The following is a 17,022-nucleotide window of genomic DNA, read 5'->3' as shown; positions in this document are numbered from 1 at the left end:
TTGGATATTTAAGAAAAGAGTGGTTTTGATTCAAGGTTATCATGGAAAAACTATGAAATTTCCATAATTATCATTGGGGTTCACAAACTTTTTCTCGTCACTATATATATATATATATATATATATATATATATATATATATATGTGTGTGTGTGTGTCAAATTAGACATATCTGTTGAAGTCCTACTAAAAGCAGTAACTAATATACCACGTTGCATTGCGTGCTCATTTGCATGTGAATTCCCACAATGCTTTGCTGCATTGGAAGCAATTTATGGTGGGCGAAGATGGGGAACAACAGGGTAGCACACATGTGTAACACATGATAATGAGAAATTATTACTACCTACAGGTACAGAACATAAATATGTATAATATTATTGTGTATTTTATTTATTTTACTCCTACAAACACGACATTACTGCCTATTTTAAACATGCATCAAATATATTGCATGCAACGGCCTACAAACATCACTTGCACTAACACATCTATAGTTGTTATGAAAAGGTCCATTTTTGCTTTATGTCATATACAGACAGCATAATGAGGCACACGTAGCATATGTTATGTCATTGTGTTCATAACTTAAACACTGCAGACGACTATTTAGCTCCTCTACCATTGTGTTAAAGCAGCTGCAATTAATATCTCATCACAGCATACACTTCAACAGAGGGGGTGGGGTTCAGCACACACACAAATTACAGGCTCATCTTAGGGTCAACTTAGTTCACACCATTTTCACCTGTTTGAAGTAATTGAAAGGTCTGGCTGATTAGGCTTTTTGGGGAAGGGAATACCGTTCTTACAACCTGACTAGCACAACTGAAGTTAATCACACTCATTTGAAAGCTTAACTCTAGCTACTAAATGCCCCAACAACTCATTAGTTATCAAACCGTACGTCACACATTAGTTCACTCATATCTATAGTTGAACTACTATCAACGACACATTATCACACACTGCATGTGTTGTCTTGTTGAGTGACAGCCACATTCAGGTGTGCCACATCTTATATTAATGTACCACACATATCCTCTACCAAAAACAAATTTTTTTGCAATATGACCACCTTCATGATAACCATTGTGAATGTTCATCTCATGATAGTTATGTACATTATGATACTGATATGACTACACAACATATGATTTTTATGTACAAATTTAATCTATTTATCCTCACGCATTACTGCAGAAACATAGTATGTTGTATGTTAGGGAACTCAAAAGTTCTAAGTACACAGGCATGTACATTGTTATTACAACTATTTATGTTCACTTTCACACACATTTTCGGTTAAGGAACTGATGCTGTTAGGTACTCATAAATACAGAACATACAATAAGTGTTTGTTCAATATTTACACATGTAAATGTAAAACTAATGTTATTGTTATATGTAGTTGCCCCTGGAGGACATGTGTCACCTGAGATGGAACAAGTGTCTTCACCTGGGTCATGCAGCTCAACACACCTAGAAGGTGAGTGTATCAGTTGGTGGCCATATAATATGTGCACTTATTTATGTTATGTTGTCATGTTCATTATTTGTTTTGCACATCTTCTTTAAATAGGATTACTTAGTGTCAGTGAAAATTAAGTGTAAGGCAACATGTATTGTGTTAGTGATGTGAACTATCATGTAGGAGTTCTGAGTTTAGAGCAAGTTTTCATTCATTCATATTTCATACTGAGTCCAAACATTATTCGTAAGTCAAGGTAGTTTTTAATGTGAGGTTATAAAACGTATGGAAACATGTTAGGTGTTACTTATGACACAGTAGAATTACATAGTAACACAGCAGAGTTTAACATGCCATTTAATAATGTGTACATTTATTTTTAGAACATGATGATGAGGATGATGATGATGATGATGATGATGCCGCCATAGACACAGAAATACAAGCAAGTGAGCATGAAGAGGTTCCAATTGAAACTGTTTTACCGCCAAATCGTCCAGCAACTACCACATACGATGCAATTGTAGCTTCTGAGGGAAAAATTGTGGAAGCAGAAAATCGTCGCCATTCTGACCTGATGACAGTGCTGGAAAGGATGATTGCACTGCAGGAAGAAACAGTATCACAATTGGCACATCTCCACAGAGTCTTCATTGAAGTGCCTAAACAGTTGCAAAAAATCAACACCTCATTCGAAGCATTAGTTGTTCAGCAAACCCAAGCAAATTACTTGAGAATGACTAATGTACCACAATTCAACTTCAACACCTCACAGGCAGGATCTTTACATGCTGGTCAGTTTTCACCACATGCATCTGATCTTCATTCCCCAGGTCCGAATGTTACCGGTCAAGTAGCAGACATTGCTGTGCAGGTTCCTGACGACATCCTACCGCTGCCATCTGTACAAAATCAGCAGCTGACACCTACAAAGGAGGCGACAAAAACAAAACAGCACAAGCAGTTACTACTGACCAGTTTTTGGACACAAACAAAAAAAGACATACATGAAACAGACCAACCATCACTTGTGCAGTGTCTACCAACTTGCTCACATGTGTCAGTGGGCACAAGCCCTGTCCGTGAACAGTCACTGCCCAAAAGCCCTGTAGGTGAGTCACTGGCCAAAAGCCCTGTAGGTGAGTCACTGCCCAAAAGCCCTGTCGGTGAACAGTCACTGCCCAAAAGCCCTGTCGGTGAACAGTCACTGCCCAAAAGCCCTGTCGGTGAACAGTCACTGCCCAAAAGCCCTGTCGGTGAACAGTCACTGCCCAAAAGCCCTGTAGTTGAGTCACTGGCCACAAGCCCTGCCCGTGAAGTGCCAGAGGCCACTCAAAGTGGCTCTGTTGTGGCTAAAGTTGTTGCAAAACGAAAAAGGAAAATGCAAGAGACAACAAGCAGGCCTGTTACTCGCTCTCAAAAGGAACAAAAAAAATAAATGTTATAATTCACTAAATATGTCTTTGGCCTTGTTTTGTTGACTTCAGATTATCTAATTAATATTGTATGTATGCTGAAGACTGTGTTGTTTCCAAACTTTCAAGTATGTTCTTGTACACGTGAAGTTTTGGAAATGTTAACAGTCCTAATTAATGAATAGTGTTCTAAATATTGATTTATTAATCGTCTGTTCAGTAATGGTCCAGCAGGAGCCAGTTGCTATGTTTAGAGAAGCTGCCATTGACTTACCTGCAAAACATTGTATTTGGGTGTGTTACTTGATGTAATCATTGCATGTGCATATTATTCACATGCAATTAAAAACACACATCTATTTAACTGCAAACATCTTTCTTGTCCGTGTACAGCAGGATTATGTGTAAAATATTACTTACCTTGGCCTTGCTTGGCCATTGTAATGTTGTCCTTTAATCATTTATGTGTTCTTGTTTCAAGAACATCTCTGAATGTATACTAATAAATATGTAGTATGTATGGATATATGTACACACACACACACACACAGTGTGTGTATGTATGTATGTATGTATGTATATATAGTACTATCTAAACTGGTATACATGTATTTACAAAAAACATACACTTCATGCTTCCTTGTGAAAACACACTATTTTAATAATACAGGCCTAATGTTTGAGAACTATACTAACGGTGAGCCTCTAACAGTATTGGGCTCAAACAAATGTTTATTACTTAATTCACTCATGTTTATCACCATTTAAATAGGTTTCATACAAGGCCTACTTACTGCCATCAATATGTTGTGTGTACTCCTGCATTATATATATATATATATATATATAGATATATATATATATATATATATATATATATATATATACTACAATATACATATAGTACAATATACACTTTATATATATATATATATATATTTATGAGAGAGATATATTTATATATATATATACAGATGTACTTCAACTGATGCAGACAGGGAGTTAACCAGACTTTCAAATACACACAGAAATTTATGCGGAAAAAAAACATTTCCTTTTGCAGGTGTCTGTGTATTTCATTATATGGCTGTGTAAGCACTATTTTCACACAGTGCTCTATTTTATTTTTCAAGAAACCACAATGTTACTTAATTAAAAGTCTCGGAATGTTGTGAGAAACGAGATAAAAAAATGATACATGTTTGTCAGACAAACGGCTATCAGAAACCACAAACGTTCAACCAATTAATTCAACATATCCAATTGGTGCTTCAAAAAAGGAGTAAAATTTGATACTTTTTATGACCTTGAAAAGGAAACACAGCAAATTGTTAGGCATTGACCACTTTCATTCTTATGAGCAAAGAACAGAGACCTGCACACATCTGCATGGCTGATGAATTCGTAAAGAATATGAATCCGCACAGAGGGTATAAATTCATGATAGCAGAAGCGATTTTGTCCACTTGCGGACACAAAGCTAACACACGTCAAATCTATGATTTGATTAGAGCCAAATATCCTTATTACCAAGAACGTGGGCATGCGCGCAATTTTAATTCCTCAGTAAGATTCACTTTATCAACTAATGACTGTTTTGAACGTGTGCAGGATAAGCTAGAAGACAGGTATGGTTTCTGGAAGATTGCCAAGGATAAACATTTCACCGTGAAAAAGGGTACACATCTTGTGCTTAATGGCATATTTATTCCTAATGCCAATAGCAATGGATCCGCTACTACTGTTCCGTGTGAATCGATACCTGCTGCAATATCTGCACCCTCCATTCCTGAAACCCACATTGTACAAGAACATAACTACTATGATTATGTACCAAGCCTTTCAGCTGAAAATGCATTGGAATGGGTACCCGAAGAAATGAACCTACCTCCGGACCAATTGTTTGAAGAAAGCAGTGGCGATTCCTATGAGCGCTTCATGGAGGAGATGTGTGTCATACTGGATTCAGCGTTTGGGTCAAGCGTGGATCAAAATGGCTTGCATTTCTGGAGCGACCAGTTGCAGGCAGACGAAGAGTTAATTCTAGAAGAATGGTAAATATAACAATCGTTATGCGTTGACTCTGCGTTTAAATTTTTTTTTTTTTGTAACCACCATTTTCACTTTCAATGCGTGGATACAGCGTAACATTGCAGACTGCATAACATGTAGCGATCACAAACAAATTGTTTCCTAATACAATATAGTAGAACCTGAAAGAGTAGTACACATTGCTGACGGAATAAATATACGTACTTTCCTATCCCTTTAAACATATTAGCAACATTTTACCATAACTCTAACACATACCTGTTTTGTTATCATGCAACATCTACAAAATAAAAAACCGGGTCCACCACGTATGACGTGGGACCCTTGTCATGGGCCAAGACGTCCTTAAAAAGGATTACGGATGTAAGTCCCGCCCCCAAGTGACGTGCGCGCCTCAAAGCCTATTGGCTGTCTTGTTTTGTTATAGTAACGGTAACTGCACTGTGTCATACACTGGGGGCGTACACTGGGCGTTAGCCGAATGTTAATTGAGTGGGAGGAGTGTTAGCGTGCGTTTCACGCTGGCTTAACATGACATCACACGTATTGCATTTGCGCATTTTGTTATCGGCCGTGCTTTCTGTCCAAACACGTCTGTTTAAAAAGAATACAGATGTACTCGTTCAGAACGAATGTAGTTTCGTCTTCATTGTATTTGAAATAAAGATTTTATGTTTACTGGTATTTTCAACATGTATTGAACGCACAACGTACGCATTGTTTTGCACATGCGCTAACAGTTAGTCGACCCAAGCGTGAAGTGCGTGCGCACACTAAGATGTGCGCGCACATTTTTCAGTATACAGGCAACGTTCACTTCATATACATAGTTATGCCTGCTACTACTTTAATGAAAGATTACATACTGATGTATACTTGTACTTCTAACATATAAGTGACTGACGTGTGTATCTACACAATCATATAGAGCTGCGTAATGCGTTGTCACGGATACATATGTAGTAAGGTGCCATCTTTGACCATCATGTGTGATAATATATATATTTCAGGGGTGACTCCATTTTGTCTGCTGTATAACCATTTTTATACTAACACTGCCATTATGCTTAGTCACACGATTTAACTAACATTTTTCCAACTACCCTTTTTCTGTATCTAATGTTGGCTGAGCTTCTGTGTTGAAATAGGAAGTATTGACCAAATAAGGCACAAACGGGAACTTATGTACGGTCTCAGCTATTTAATCTTGAATCATGTGATGTACGGGAGTTTCCAAATAAATGATTTAATATCTTGTTATGTCTAACATAAGCACAAAATAAGGGAAATAGAAATTGGCATGTAATCATCTTTGTTTTCGCTTGGCTATATAACCTGACTGAAATCGCCTAATAAACAGGAGAGATTTTTGACGCACACTGGTGTCAGACTCAATTATTTCTCCTCCGAGCTGCTCGTACTTTTCCAGGGCTGTAACAGTGGGAAATCCTTCGAAGGTGTTCGATCCGATGTACTGGAGATGATCCCGACATATGCTGAGTCGAGGATTAATTATTAAGAATGTGTTTGCTGTATTTCAGAGATGTCGGGGAAGATACAATCGGATCAATGTATGATTTCAGAAGAGTCTACCTTTATATGAGATGATTGTGAGGAGGAGCCACCGACTACTATACTACATATGGAACTAATTTTATATTGCTTGCAGCGCTTATTAACAAAAAAATAAAAATGTGATACCCTTATGCCTATATTGCATAAGCACTTAATTCACATAATGATGTTGAAAAACAGTGCCTCATGAATTTTTCTTGAGTGTTTTTTAATTACTAATAACATTTTATGGCATGGTGTGTTTTATATATAACAACCATTCCCACTCTGCTAACACATTTGTGTATTCTATTGTGTAATGGAACGTATGACTGTCGAAACTATGTAACAATAATAATAATTATAATATGAGCATGTTCATGTATAGCGCTGCTAGTTGTACGCAGCGCTTTACAGACACATTTTTCAGGCTGAGGTCCCTGGCCCGTGGAACTTACAATTTATTTTTTGCCGCCTGAGGCACAGGGAGATAAAGTGACTTGCCCAAGGTCACAAGGAGCCGACACCGGGAATTGAACCAGACTCCCCTGCTTCAAACTCTCAGTGCCAGTGTGTGTCTTTACTCACTGAGCCACTCCTTCTCCCAATGTAAAGGACACTTACAACCAACTAGGCATTTCGTGATAAAAATCTCTTGTTACATGGGTATGTTGATAAAATGGTTTGGGACTGTAGCAAATAATGTTATTGGCTAGATGTTGTGGTCCCCTACAATGCATGATGTTCTGAATATGACATCAACATCATGTAATGAAGTACGTTTCTGTGTATATTTCATTTACCTAACTAACTATAGTTTACTGTGTTTATTAAACGTTATATAAATAAATAGTACAGTGAATATGATGCCATAAGCTACCATAATAAAACTGCTGTTCTCATTTGTCGATGTTATACATGGATCCTACACAAATTGATACAGACACAAACAGTTGTGTTAAAAAGTGTGCCTATGCTAATGTGCACGTGATTGACGTTTATATTTACAGAATACTTGATAATTATCATCATGATAATGATGAAGTGACGTGAATTACATTCCAAAAATATTACCAACATTCTAATTGTGGGAAATTATAAATGCTACATTACAGTAACATTTGGGACAAAATTGTGGTTTTGTTTACACTTTGCCACTTGTTACATGTAGGTCACATCCACACACGTGTGACTTATACATAAACATGTGTCAAATTGTAATTAATGTTGCCTATTAATTTCTAACATTAATAATCACCTACATTGCAAAATATAAGATGTACTACGCATTGTTGTGATTACAGGCATTCATGCATGGAGTGTTATGATCAGTCAATTGCATCCGTGATGAATGATCTCCCGTAAGTAAACAAATAAGTACAGTTATCCCCTTTTCTCCAAACACCTCTATATTACATTAATGCAATTTATAAGGGAACATACATAAAATGTGATGAAATGGGAGTAATCATTTTCTAATACAATGCACATGAAACCTCAATAGTAGCTAAATGCATGTACATGATACAGAAAGTACATGTATGTTACATTTTTCTTTAAACCAATATGTTGGGTTTTCAGTTCAAATACTTATACAAATATTGTGGTAGGCACATCTTATGCCATGATGTCAGCAAATATACATACCATGATCAGTCATACTGGAGATATACCTATAATGCAATGGAACAATATGTAAATTGCAAACATTGACATGCCATCTTCAGTACCGTAAGCAACACAGCAAAGTGTGTATTTGGTGTTAAATGTGCAACACCATGTATATTTAATGACATTCAACATGTAAAGCAGCCTGGTGTACACATCATATGGATGTACATGTTACACTGCACCAATAACATTGTATGTAAGCATACTAGAAGAATGAATGACTATGGGCATACTATGGGTATTGTGTTTGCATAAGGAACAACACAATGCTAAAATATTACTGCTTTGTTACCCCAGTTGTATTCACATACACACAACTAATGTACAATGGAAGAGGGATTATATAACCTGTGCAACAATAACATACCGGTGCCACATCCCTTTGTGCACACAGCAGAGAAAAGAAAGGTGTGCAACCCATATTCATCTGTGTCCTAACAGAAGGTTATATAAAAAAACATTATTGTTAATATAACATAATTAAACTATAAAAGTAGTACTAGGAACATATCTGTTTTTACTTACAAGAAAAAAATGAATTGATGAGATTCTGGCGTGTCTGGCCACCACTGGCTGTTTGTTCATTTTCAGCAGCTACATGGGTGGGATGCTCGTCTACCAAAGGCTCAGCTAGGTCTGATTGTACATTGTGCCTGAGTGCAACATTGTGCAAAATGCAACAGGCAAGGATAATATCAGACACTTTTTGAGGCTTGTATAGAAGAGCCCCACCAGTTCTGTCCAGACACCTAAATCTGGTCTTGAGTAGGCCAAATGTCCTCTCTATAACAGATCTTGTAGATATATGGGCTGCATTGTACCTCTCCTCTGCTTCAGTTTGAGGGTTTAGCACCGGAGTCAAGAGCCACAGCCTAATTCCGTATCCTGAGTCACCTATAATGAATGGAGCACACATAAGCTGACATTAGTGATCAAATTCTACAATGCCAACATTCCTAAAGAAAAATGTGTTTTGTGTTAGAACATCTAAATCTGTACTCACCCAGCAGCCAACCATGTTCAAAATGTCCCTCTTCGAACGCATGGAAGACTGAAGAGTTCCTCAGGATAGAGGAATCGTGACTGGAACCAGGGAATTTGGGTACCACATGCATTATCCTCATCGTGGCATCACATACCACCTGTACATTGAGTGAATGGTAGTGCTTACGATTGCGGTACACATGCTCACTCTGACTAGGTGCAATCAAAGCAACATGTGTGCAATCGATTGCACCCAGCACACATGGTATCCCTGCTATATTATAAAAGCCATTCCTGACTTCCAGCCACTCTGTCGCCTCTGTAGGAAAATGAATATAATTCCTAGCGCGTCTATTGAGTGCATAGAGAAACTGGGTAAAGGCCCGCGAGAATGTAGATTGCGAGACCCCGCCCACTATGCCCACAGTTGTCTGGTATGACGCGGAAGCAAGATAATGTAATGAGCACAGCATTTTAACAAGCCCAGGGACTGCACGACCTCTGGCTGTGAAAAAATCTAAATCTCCCCTTATCTCCTCATAAAGAGATAAGATTGCTGCTGAACTCAAACGATAGCGACTTACTATCTCCTCCTCACTCATCCCATCTAACAGGGTTCTCTCCCTGTACACACGCGGACGAGGCACAAGTTGTCTCCTCTGTCTTCTCCTCTGATCTCCTGTCCCTTGGCCTGTCCCTCTCCCTGTCCCTGTCGTATCCGCGTGCCTGTCCCTGTCCCTGTCCCTCGGTCTGTCCCTCCCTTGCCCTATATCATTCTCTTGATCAGCAAGCATGTCATAGAAAAGAATGTTCCTCCGTCTCCTAAACAATCGCAACATTTTGAAATGAGTAGCTGTGAATGAGCAGGTAATGGGCGTCCTTTAAATAGGTATGTGATGATGTCAGGTGACATAGTAAAATGCAAGGTGTTACATTAACATAATAAAGTACTTCTGTGGCAAGCTGTGTGCAGTTGTTCTTAGAAGTATTTGTTGTGTGTATTCTGCAGGGAATGATGATATTTGCCAATGATGTGACGTGAAGCTTTGTACAAAGATTGCTTGAAAATAAATAGTTGAATGTGCAATGCATGTAACACTTCTGAACGCAACAGTCAGTCATGTAATTAGACAAAAAGGCTGAGATTGACGTGGGAAAAGTTTGCTGTAACATGTGTAATTAGCCATGTTATTGTCACATGTTGACAACAATGAATAGTCATGTGCATATGCATGCATTTCTGTAATGAGGATAGTTGCTATAGAATGAGTTTACAAGGTGTCACAATGATGAATTACTGTACATGTGTGTATAAGTTAGGTTGAAGTGCTTGTAATGCAACGGTTATAATGTAAACATGCAATGTGATTGAGCGTCCAATAAGTGACGTCATGAAAATAGGGAGGACCAAAACTAGATGTAAACATGAGAATAAAGATGTACATGAACGTTTAAAGATGCGTCACACATTACAAGCATTGTGTAATGTAAAGGAACATGAATATACGGTGTATGTGTGACATGTGTGACATGTGTAACATCATGTAAATAATTGTCGCTCAGTTCAGTAAAATGTGTGATATGATGTGAGGTTCTCCTTTAAGAGTTGAGTATAGAATTTTCCCTTTACACATAATCACATGATGAGTAATGTGACCCGCAAATGCTGAAAACATGTAAAAGTACAATGTTATGCAAATAATACACGTCAGCTGTGACACAATGCAGGGAATGCCCCCACACTGTAATGCAAATGACGTTTGTATTGTGAGCAATGAAACGTAAACAGTACTATACTGTTATACGTCCCCGCTCCATAGACTCCATTGATGTACAGAAGATTTTTTTTTTCTAAGTGCCGTTCCGGCAGCCTTAGCGATCGTTCTCCCCTCCAAACTGCCAACTTTAGTTGGCGGGAGAAATTGGCCATAACATCTCAATTTCGTATTGCCGCGATCAGCCCCGATAAGCTGATTTTTTTTCTTGAATCTAGCCGATTTAAAAAAGTGGCGATCAGTGGCGAAAACAGGCTTATCGGCAGCCGACTGGCCATAACAAAATTATCGGCTCCGAAACCTGCCGAAATCAAGCACTTATCGGCGCTTACTGAATCTCAAACCCAATTTTGGCTATAAAATGCCGAAAAATACCTTATCAACGCTTACTGCATGAGGCCCTATAAGTGGGAGAACTAAACTCATTCCCCACTCAAGATCCTGTACCTGTATACAGTTCTCCCTGCAGTCTCTCACTGAGGCTGTCAGCGTGTGGGCTCCCAGATCAGAACAGCAGCAGTACAGGGCCGTACTGCCTTTTATACTGCAGTCCATTAATTAGTGCCTAGGTGAGGGGAAAAGATATACACCCAGGATATTGCTACACCCTATGTACTGTACCTACCTTTTCACTGAGTACTTAACAATACATACATACCCACATTGTTAAATGTCCTTTGTCTATTCCATAGCAGACAATAGCATAACAGAACTCTGCATTCCGGTTTTAGCACACAAAAGAAAAGTTTATTGTGAAGTTAAATGCATACAAAAATAGTACAAAAATGGTGGTGACATCAAATAAGTTACAATATCTTCAGACATGGTTGAATATTGTATTATTTTCTTGGGAAGAATACTTCTGTCTAATCTTGGTATTGTGATGTTAACCCTGACCCCTCCTTTCTCCTGTGTTAACTTGTCCTTTCTATAACTAAATCTGCCATTACAGTTTTTATCCAGAGCATATCCCTTAGTCAGCAATTCCTTCTTCCAATACTATGACCAAATATGGCATCTACATGTATCCTACATCTTAAAACTGATGTCATATCTACCAAGGAGCTGCCTATCCTCCATTGTCATTGTCTGAAATTATTACCTCAGCATATCATCAGTTATCAAAAGCAACTGTCTATCTGTCTCTTGCTGGCCTTTCCCCAGGCATCTCAAGACAGCCATATGGCTTCTCTGTCTATACATAGATTCTGCTTGTTAGAATAAATTAGTCACACTCCGTTAATTTAAAATACTTCACTTGTAATTAAATCTACAGAATATTCTCACATTATCCTATGTAAGAACGTTTTCAGAATGTACAGTATTCTAGTGTCAGAATAAATTAGCCATGTTTCCTTTTCTTCCTAAAATATCCTTCCAACAATTGTCTTATAATCATCATTCACAGTTTTTGGAGAAATACAAACTCTTACATACATACAGTACAAGAGATATTCAATGACCAGTATGTCTAAATCTCTACGACACGTGAGTTACTTATTGTGATGAACTGACAAATTTTTCACACAGAACATTATTTTTGTTTAAACATTGGTCCTATTCAGGTAAATTTTTTGAACAGATTTTTTTCGCAGTAATTATTATAAGGACCCCATAGCACAGCCTGTGTTTTATTTATGGCAATTAGTATCATAATCATTTAAGTAGCAGATTTCTACATCTATTTCTGAGAGATTAAGCACTAATTTTGTATAATCCATCACAAATGCAACCAACGTGTACTCGAACACACTAAACTAGAGAATTGCAAAACGATCCAACATGCATTCACACAAAAAAAATCCCTCAAATTCGATTCCCAGCAAAATCTTTCACCTCAAATGGCTAATAATGTCATCAAATTAGAATGCTTTCAGTTAAATATCACTAGACAGTGAATTCAACATGGTGTGTGTGACCACTATACAGTCTTAGCATTTAACTAATGTAGCAATATTACATTATATAACTCTGCATATTAAATACAATTGCAATACATACTGACTTACTGCATGGCAGGTTAACTTTGAACTGGGTTTTTGTTTGCAACTAAAAATGGCCAATTTTGTATGGTTCATGACTTCAAGAAAAAGGTTTGTACATCTCTATACTAAACATACCCTGCATGTACAGGCATACCCCGCTTTAAGTACACTCACTTTAAGTACACTCGCGAGTAAGTACATATCGCCCAATAGGCAAACGGCAGCTCACGCATGCGCCTGTCATCATGTCCTGAACAGCAATACCGGCTCCCTACCTGTACCGAAGCTGTGCGCAAGTGGGGAGACTATAGAGCCTGTTACAAATGCGTTATTTACATCAGTTATGCCTGTATATGACGATTGCAGTACAGTACATGCATCGATAAGTGGGAAAAGGTAGTGCTTCACTTTAAGTACATTTTCGCTTTACATACATGCTCCGGTCCCATTGCGTATGTTAATGCGGGGTATGCCTGTATGCAACTACTGGCTATTACAAATGTATTAGCGAAACAAAACCCAAATCGCAAACATGAACCTCATTCTGAGAGTATCCCTTTAGCCCCACCCACTCCTAACACTGCTCACAATGTTCAAAGTCATGAAAAAATGTGTCCACTCCCAATTAAGTGATTACTATACCAAGACAAATTTGGCTAGCCAATTGCAATCTGGCTTTCACCCCAAACACTCCACGGGAACTAAACTGCTAAAAGTTTGCAATGAGATCCAATGTGGAATGGAACTGGGACAATTCACTGGTGCAATATTCATTGTATCAAAGGCTTTTGATACTGTTGATCATGTTATCTTGCTTAATAAACCCAAGTGCTCTGGAATAGGGACCCATGCTTTAACCTGGTTTCATTCTTCCCTATCAGGTAGGTCCCAACATGGGTCTATCTCTCTGGCTCTAACTCCAACCCCTTGGATAACACCTATGGTGGCCCGCAAGGCTCTGTTCTGGGGCTCCTACTCTTCTCTGTGTTTATCAATTATCATCCTACAGCTTGTAAGGGTGCTTCAATACACATGTATGCAGATGACCCAATCTTATATTCAAACAGCCCTAACCTCTCCGACCTTGAACACATACTTCAATCTTACTTTTTGAGACTTGAAAATTGGATTTCCCAAAACAAACTGTTTTTAAACACTGACAAGACTGTAACAATGGTATCTGGGACCAAGGCTAAATTTTAAAAGCTTGCAATGACTGAGCTCCAGATCAGAACAAACGCTAATACCAATACATGGGCATATATTTGACTTCCATTTAACATTTGGGAGGCACATTGATACCCTGACATCCAAAACCTATGCCAAACTAGGTATACTTTATAGGAACAAATCCTACCTAAGTTTGCTGGTTCGTAAGCGTATTACAAAGCAGATGCTAATGCCAATGATCGACTATGGGGACATAGTATACGGCATGGCACCCCAAACCCACCTTAGCAAACTTTATACCCTCTACAATTCAATATGCCATTTTGTTCTCCAATACAACTACAACACACATCACTGCGAAATGCTCAAAGAACTAGATTGGTCATCACGAGTCTAGGCGCAAAGTTCATCTCTCCTGTCTTGCCTTCAAATACTTTTTGGGCACGCTACCCATCTATTTGAACAAGCTCCTACCACATGCAGCACTTATCTGAGATCTGACTTCAAAAGACTGTTCATTGTCCCAAGGTTCAGCAAAGTATCCAGCTGCTCCTCCTCTTACCCTGTATCCCAAAATTGGAAAAATCTACCGGAGACTCTCACAGCCGCCACCAGTCTAAGTTCTTTCAAAACTAAGGCTGTCTCACATTTTAATCTGGTCTAGAAAATGAGAGGTAACTTTCAATGTATTACTTCCTGGTAAAACATTTGATAAATAAATGTATATTTTTTTATTTACAGTATATTGTGTTATCAATGTACATAGGACTTTACAGTAGTAATACATGTGACAAAATAATATAACATATAATGGTAATAAGTGCTTGAGACACAAAAGTAACATTAGGAAAAAGGACTCCCTGTCCAGAAGAGCTTACAATCTACGAGATAAGTAGGAAGAACATACAGAGACAGTAGCAGGGTGTACTAGTAAGTGCGTCTGGAAGGGGTAAAGTTCAATGCATGAGGTTTATAGTATCTGCCACGGAGCTACACATATGCTTAATTAAAGAGGTTTGTTTTAAGAAAGGTCCTAAAGGTGGAGCGAGAGGGTGCTAGTCACATATTGAGAGGAAGGGCATTCCAGAGCCGAGAGGCAGGAGTCAAGATGGTGTATAGTGATAAATTAGGGCTGAGATGTAACGAGGAGCAGAAGAGTATAAAGCCTTAAAAGTGAGAAGAATTTTTTTATGTACAGTAATACGGCATTTGATAGGAAGCCAAAAGAGGGATTTCAGCAGAAGAGAAGCTGAGACAGATTTAGGAGAGTAAAGTAATTCTAACATCAGTGTTTAGGATAGATTATAGGGGAGACAGGTGAGAAGCAGGAAGGCCGGACAGCAGAAGGATACAATAGTCGAGACAGGAGATATGTGGGCCTGTGTTAGAGCTTTAGCAGTAGAACACAGAGGAAAGAACGTATCTTTGCAATATTATAGAGGAAAATAATGAAGGTTCTAGCTACTTTGTGAATGTGAGAGGAGAATGTGACCCCTAGGCAGCATGCTTGTGATACTGGGTGTATGATAGTACTGCCGACAGTAATGAAGAAGGGGCAATAGGGCCAGGCTTGGGAAGAAATATGAGGAATTCCGTATTTGACATGTTAAATTTGAGTCAGTGGAGGGCCATCCAGGATGATATAGCGGAGAAACATTCAGAAACTTTGGTCTGTACAGCAGGTGTAAGGTCAGGAGTTGAAAAGTACATTTGTATGTCAAAGGTATGCACATCTCTATACTAGACATACCCTGTACATATTTACCTATGCATTCTATTCATATATGGGGGTTGATTTATACACGAGATCTCACTAATACTATGTATGATTCACGTGATTGATCGTTTTCATGTGTATCATAGTTTCATTAATCGTAGCTTCAAATTCATAGTACTGTAATGCCTTTCTTTACAAGTAGAGATGTGCAACATTTTCACTAACTTTCTTGAACCAAGCTAACATTGTCATATTTCACAGCTAAACATTTTTGACAAATCTACAAGCTTTGCAAATAAAAAATTGTCAAGGATTAAAGTCAATGTTTAGGGTCACGTGACCCTTTATATAGTTAGTTTTGCAAAAAGAAGTTAAGTTCAGGGCATATTGTTGAAATTTTAAGCAATGTGGCTGTTTACAAAACATTTTGTGATGCACATGAAGACATTCACACATTTCTAATTATAATAACCAGGTTAATAGGAAGTTATGGTGAGTAAAAATCATGACAAAACCCCTCCACCATAGACATTCACGTCTCAGACAGATCTGCAAAGCTGCCTTGCCCCATTATCTCTTAGCATACAATGCTTCCACTGTAGCTAGGGATTTTAGGTAATGACATACAAATGAGCACTCACCGTGTGCCACTTTTTGCTTCTTATTCATTTTAACATGGATCCCTATTAGCTTATGCTTGCCGTATTACACTGTCTGTTCAGCACAGCTTGGATCAAATAAGTGCATGACCAATAAATATACTCACAGACAGATGTTTTAACCTTTTGGGTCTCATCAGTGTGACCATGGTTACTGGTATTTTTGTTAATTATAACAAATCATTTAGTATGGGCTAAACTTGCTTTCAAGGTGCTTTTTCAAGCAAGTGATGCATAACATAGCTGTTGTTACAATTCGATGACAGATTACATTTGATTACAGTTACGCATATCTAGTCATTAACTGGTAAAGTCAGAGATATTTGCAAATGCTGAATATTTACAGACCTTATAGTACTCTATCTATCTATCTATCTATCTATCTATCTATCTATCAATCTATCTATCTATCTATCTATCTATCTATCTATCTATCTATCTATCTATTTTTCTATCTATCTATCTATTTTTCTATCTATCTATCTATCTATCTATCTATCTATCTATCTATCTATCTATGTGATACAGTATACTGATATTGCAATGGGTCACTATGTAAGCTTTAAAAC

At 38.0% G+C, this 17,022-nt stretch overlaps 1 protein-coding gene across 1 annotated transcript in view; it reads right to left on the bottom strand.

Annotated features, from left to right (window-relative positions):
* The window catches only part of COL21A1 (collagen type XXI alpha 1 chain), a 313,124-nt gene that overhangs the window by 67,640 nt on the left and 228,462 nt on the right, over positions 1 to 17,022 (bottom strand). The gene's annotated exons all lie outside the window — the stretch shown is intronic.

The sequence above is a fragment of the Ascaphus truei genome, chromosome 4 (assembly GCF_040206685.1).
Source record: "Ascaphus truei isolate aAscTru1 chromosome 4, aAscTru1.hap1, whole genome shotgun sequence".
In the NCBI taxonomy this organism is placed as follows: domain Eukaryota; kingdom Metazoa; phylum Chordata; class Amphibia; order Anura; family Ascaphidae; genus Ascaphus; species Ascaphus truei.
Note: the sequence above shows the minus strand (reverse complement) of the source record. Positions and strands in the feature narration are given on the sequence as shown.